We start from the raw sequence: 6,603 nt of genomic DNA, 5'->3' as shown, positions 1-6,603 counted from the left end.
AAGAAAAGATTTTATAATTGAGAGAAGCGCTTTAAGAGACAGCCTGAGGTCAAATCTCAGTATATAACGTTTATCCGGAAATACGCAGAATTGGGTCAACTCTCGGAAGTAACACTCGATAGTCCTACATTGAATTTATGTCACTACTTGCCTCATCATCCGGTGTTTAAAGAGAACAGTGAGTCAACCAAAATAAGGGTGGTGTTTGACGCATCTGCTCGCACCTCCTCCGGCGTATCTGTCAATGACATTCAGATGGTTGGGCCTGAAATTCAAGACTTTCTTTTTTCCATATTAGTTCGGGCTCGCCTGTTCAAGTACAACCTGACCGCGGATATAGAAAAGATGAACCGGCAAGTTGCGATAGACGAGTCTGATCCGTTTTACAACTTATCTTATGGAGAGAAGATGAGCGTGAGCCTCTCAAAACACTGAGACTTAATACTATTACTTACGGTTTCGCAAGCTATCTAGTTTCATTAGCTATTTGAGCACGAGATGTCTTTGGCAGCTGGGGGAGGAGTGTGAGGATCCACGCACGAATACTATTTTACAACATGACCTATACGTCGACGACCTAATTACTGGTTGCAATGACGAAAATGAATTGAAACGCATTCAACATTTTGTATCGGATGCCTTAAAGGCAGGATGCTTTAATTTACGCAAATAACTATAAATAGAACTCTCTTTTAGTTCTGCATTCCTGTTCTTCAAGCTCTACTGATAAACTGGTTTTAAGTGAGTCTGCCAGCGCTCCCGGTTTAGGGTGGGACTCAGCAACAGATCGCTTATATTATTCTTCTGGCTGATCTCATTTCCCGCGGGGCGTATCCTCTTATTTCTGGCTGATCTCATTTCCCGCGGGGCGTATCCTGAAGAACTTAGGAATAAAAAATTTTGTGGTCTGGTCCGGAGTTCTTATTGCAAGACGAATCATCTTTGCCTACCTTGTCCAGAGATCTTCAACAAGACTTTAATGGTCTAGAGTTAAGGGCAAATGTTGCTAATCTAGATAATAGCATTTCATCGGTAATTCAATTCCATAACTTTTCTAAATTAAATCGACTAAAGCGAGTGTATGCGTACGTGTTGCGATTTCTTTACAATTTAAGAAACCCTAAGTCTAAGCGTCTAGAAGCATTAAGTGTGCAAGAATTGCAAGGATCTTTTCATTTACTTTGTCGCGTAGCACAACAGGAATCATTTCCTGTCGAATACGGCTTATTGGCTAAAAATAGGACAATGAGTTCTCGGTCTAGCATTATAACTCTTACACCTTTCATGGATGCTAGTGGATTGATACGTGTAGGAGGTCGCTTAGACCAATCGTCGCTTCCATTTGAGAGCAAGCATTCAATTTTATTACATTCATCACACTACCTAACTGAGCTTATCTTTGAGCGGGAGCATTTGCATAAGTTACACGCTGGTCCACAGTTGCTTCTCGCTAGCGTGCGGAACTTATCCTTACGTCTCTTGTACATACAATGAGTATCACTAATTCTATCAGAGATCAATGTTACCGTGAATACACATAATATTGTTTTAAATGTACTTGAATAAAATATATTTTGGTTTGATTTGATTTAATAGAAGATGGTGGAGTTGATAATATATTGTAACTAAAGAACACACAGATTTTTCCGCAAAATAATTTAAAAGCATTTTTGGATTACGTTATCGAATTTACATACATTACATTAAATTGGCAGCCTGTAAATTTCCCATTGCTGGGCTAAGGCCTCCTCTCCCTTTGAGGAGAAGGTTTGGAGCATATACCACCACGCTGCTCCAATGCGGGTTGGTGGAATACACATGTGGCAGACTTTCTTTGAAATTAGCCACATGCAGGTTTCTTCACGATGTTTTCCTTCACCACCGAGCACGAGATGAATTATCAACACAAATTAATCACATGAAAATTCAGCGGTGCCTGCCTGGGTTTGAACCCGAAATCATCGGTTAAGATGCGCGCGTTCTAACCACTGGGCCACCTCGGCTCTTAATACTTCTTAATAAAAGCTTGTTTAACAGTTTTTCAGATAGATCGAAATAGATGTTGTCAGATTATACCAGAGAAGAGTAACAAGTTTGTTGAGGCGTCGATTAGTTAAACAATGCTATCTTCTTCCGTGGTATGATGACGGAAAGAGATAATGCATTGTAACTTATAACCCGCTACATAATACGTAATTTATTTAAAAATAAAACACGTTGGTTAGCTTTATTGTTACTGTATTTATTATTGTATAGTCTTAAGAGAAAGGCAGTGAAACATTGTTTTAAAAATTAAATTAATTGTAATAATTTATTTTCATATTAAATTTTTGATTTTGTCTGATTTCTTTAAATATTTAGATGTCTGCATCTAACCGAGACCTGGAATCAAGATTGAATATTAGATTACATAAAAATAATGATTTAAGAGGAACCGATAAAAAAAACATTTTTGACACAGCGACGTGTTATTAATCATTAAAGTGTTCTTTACTTTAGTTTTAGTTATAGGGTTAACATTAATGTGATTATGTAAAATATTTAATACTTCGTAATGATCTAATATTTGCTCACAGACACACTACATAATTAATTATAAATAAATTGGAGTCAAACTTAGTACTCTTTTGGGGAAAGGTGAAGGTACTGGTAATACAAACCGGCCACTCCGCCGAGCATTGAGATTATGTTGGTGAAGGAGCTCAGGTTGTCGATGGTGTGCTCGAGATGGGAGGTTATCAGCGACGAAAGCGCACTCGTATTGCTCGCCAACCTGAGGATAAAGGGTCATTTTGTTTTTAAATATAAACAAACGCATATATACATAATGTCTTTTGATAATAAAAGGGTTTGTTCAATAAGACGATCTATCTTATCGTTTAATATCGATTCCTTTACAACATCCGATCGAGGTGCAATAAAAAATATGATTATGACACTTCGACCGATGCACGATGTATATAAGTATTGATATTTGTGTACCTTTCCGTGATCTCTAATAACAACAAAGAATGATAACGGGTCATTCTGCGCAATACTATAATATAATATGCAATAGATCAGAACTATATATGTAAAGAACTGATGCTCGCAAGTTTTACTGAAGTACAGTCAGTGTCCGTAAAGTCTGATTGACGACAAGTCAAGTGTTTCAACTTTAACATATTGTAAAAATCTGAACTTCAATAAAATCAAAATTAGTTAATAATAATTTGCTATGACACATGATTCAATACAAAGATGTCACTAATTCTATATCTAGTAGTATTTATTATCCCGAAAAGAATGAGCAAGAAAATCAGTAGTTATTCTTTTACTTAAATGAAATTTCACAGTCGGAAGTCAGAAATTAATGCTACATAAAACACTTTTACCATCTATGCGTACTCGTACAAAGATAAATAATAATAAATAATAGTAACGTCGATCGATTGACTGCAACCTTGTCGTGATTAATCAGAGGTCTGGTTAATGCCTACTCCCTTGTTTGGCGTTAGCATATTGTTATTTATTAAACCTTTATATGAATTTAGATACACGCCGGTTCATATGTGAGTAATCTCGGCGTTTGAACGCGTCGTGTACATTGTGTTACTATTGTAGATATCATGTTCCCATCCCTTTTCTCTATTGACACAGAATCAATCAGCCTTCAAACTATTACACAATACAAAGCCTGGCTGTTTGGCGAGGGCGGCGACAGCAAGTGTGACTATATACCTAGTTAGAATAGTTTATATTAAGCCGTACATAAAAACAGATCCACCCTAGGATTCGTAGACAATTCGTAAACAAAGGCACTCTCTCAACACACGTTACAGCTTGTCCAAATTCAGTATCTCGTTAAATTATTAAACTCACAAAATTAAAATGCTTAATCAATAAGTTTTTACTTTAAATTTTATTATTTGAGTTTCAATTTTTTTTACATTTTATCGGTGATGTGGTATCTTATAATTGAAGTATAACTCAATTGTAAAACTTGCATTGATTAATGTGTATTTAGAGTGTATCATTTGTTGGAGAATCATAAATGAAATAATCAAAATAGGTTCCTTTCTCAAAGCGCTTCATCGTTTTTTGAACCCTTATAACTTGGGTTTGGATTATACCAGATAAACAAAAATATACATAAGGTGTTGAGTTTGTTAATTTAAGCATTGTGGGGTTAGAAGCTTGGCTCTATATTAGATCTGATGACTTGTTGATAGTACAAGTCATATGATCTATTCTTGGCATCAATTTACATTAAAATTCCCTTTACGCTGTCCGATAACAGCTTAAAATTCGTGTAATATATGTCATATTATGTCGTTTTGACTTTGAAGGTACAAAACTTACTCCATTTGACACTCCACGCCAGCACTCATCTGTAAAAGAGATATATTTTTATAATCGGTTGTTGTACATCAAATCAAAACCACGTTCTGCATTTTCAATGCCGAACCGGCACAACGAGAAACAGACACAGATTCATCTTTTTTTCAACTTTATTTTGTTCTTTACCTTGGTCCAGTAGGTAACAGCCACGCATCACATATCACATTGTTGTGTTCCGGTTTTAAGGGTAAATGAGTCAAAGTAACGAAATGCACACACATACATAAACGCATTTGTAGTAGTTAGTGCCGCGTTGGCGATGTAAGGAATTGTTGATATTTCTTACAACGTCTATATCTGTGGGCGGTAGTGACCACTTACAATCAGGCGGCCCACTTGCCCGTCCCGAATACTTTATAACATAATAAATGTATTTTTTTCACTGGCTGCTCCTAAGAATTTCTTGTCCAAAAGCCCTTCGTTGCCGCGACCCAGGAACTGCAGCTATATCTTTCTACTAGCTACCTAGCTATACCAGGATAGCTTCACTTACCATGAATATGACAAGCGACGAGAGAGCAAAAGCTGAGAGTCCAGAGAACATGCGCACCATCTTTGCTGGCGAGTTTCTTCAACTGTGCTTTAGGTGAAATAACTGCGACTTATATACTATGGTGAGGAAATTTGCGAGTAAAATTATATGAACAATGACTCAAGATGTTAAAATTTAATTAAATGCAACGTATTCATCAGCATGACAATGTAGGGCCTCGCGCTAGATCCGCTCTCGTTAAAGAAGAATAGAAAAGGCCGGTATACATATTGTTTTTATAATATCATTTAAATTATATTATGTACTAGCTTGTGCTCGCGACTCTGTTTGCATGACTAAAAGGCTCAAAATCAGTTGTCTGTTGTGGCATCGTAGTTCCCAAACGGATGGAAAGATTAGGTTTTTTTTAAATATATGACTTATTTGAGAGCTTCACCACCACATTGCTTCTTCTTCTTTCTAGTCGTTTCCTCATTACTGAGGGTCGTGACCACCATGCGTGTGGCTCTCCTGTACACTTCACACCACTTTCCTCCAGGCAATCCTATTCTGTGTCATTCGTAGGCAAACCTGGGCACTGGATCCTGTAGACGCCTTTACTGTGTCTATCCACCGGGACGGCGCTCTTCCTCTACCTCTCTTCCCCTCTACGTGGCCAACCATTGTAAGTTTTTCCCGGCTGTCCAGGAGGACAGCTAGGCAGGAGCCTAGCCACATGGCCAAAGAACCGAAGTACGCGTTGAGTAGTAATGGTGGAGAGACGTGTCTTAATCATTAGCTGATTCAGGATTGATTCGTTTGTGCGGCGTGCTGACCACTTGATACCCAGCATTTTCCGCCAGCACCACATCTCGAACGTCAATCCGTTCCCTTGTTCTTGCCATCAGGGTCCACGTTTCAGAGGCATATAAAAAGATGGAAAGGATTAGAGTCCGCATCAAGTTAACTTTGGTCTTCAGACTAATCCCGCGGTTGTTCCATATCTTCTCCAGCCTTTTGACCGCCGCTTTTGCCATCTGACCGCGTCGCAATACTTCTTTCTCGCAGTCGCCGTTGGAGCGTATCAATATAACTCACACCACTAAAACCGAAAGTTTTAAATTTATAATTTAATCTTAAATATTGTACGTTGTATCTTTAAAATATTGTACGATATTTCATGTAGAGACGTCGGGGATTAAAGGATAAATTTTTTTGGAGTTGCGAACATGCGACAGAGCCACATAAACGTAAACTGGACTCACTTAAAAGTAAACGAAAAGTTTTTTGAATGTTAGGCACCCGGGGTATAAACATAAAATCACCGGCGCCGTTAAAATCTCTGCTTCTATCACGTTGCAAATTGATCACCTTTCATCCGGTACCGTGACATAGCTTTGGTGGGCTTAGATCACTTAGGAGATTACTATACTATTATAGAATTTATTCAAACATACAAAATAAAATGGAAAAGTTTTTTGTAATCCTCTAATTATTTAATAATTTCTTACTCAATGAGATCAGAATGATATGAAGATGAGATGGTGATGTAACATCACTCTTTAAAAATTAGATAAATTCATTGATTAGATAAATTAGATAAAAATTAGAATAAAATAACGTAGGAACTCGTAGACGAAAGTAAGTACCAAACCTAAATTCACGTCACCCTGATAAATAAAACAACAGAGTAATTTGTAGTAAAAAAAAAGTCTAAGTTTAAGTAAGTAATATACACATGCAGCCAAAGT

Source organism: Vanessa atalanta, chromosome 26 (assembly GCF_905147765.1).
Source record: "Vanessa atalanta chromosome 26, ilVanAtal1.2, whole genome shotgun sequence".
NCBI classification, from domain to species: domain Eukaryota; kingdom Metazoa; phylum Arthropoda; class Insecta; order Lepidoptera; family Nymphalidae; genus Vanessa; species Vanessa atalanta.
This window is presented reverse-complemented; position numbering follows the sequence as displayed.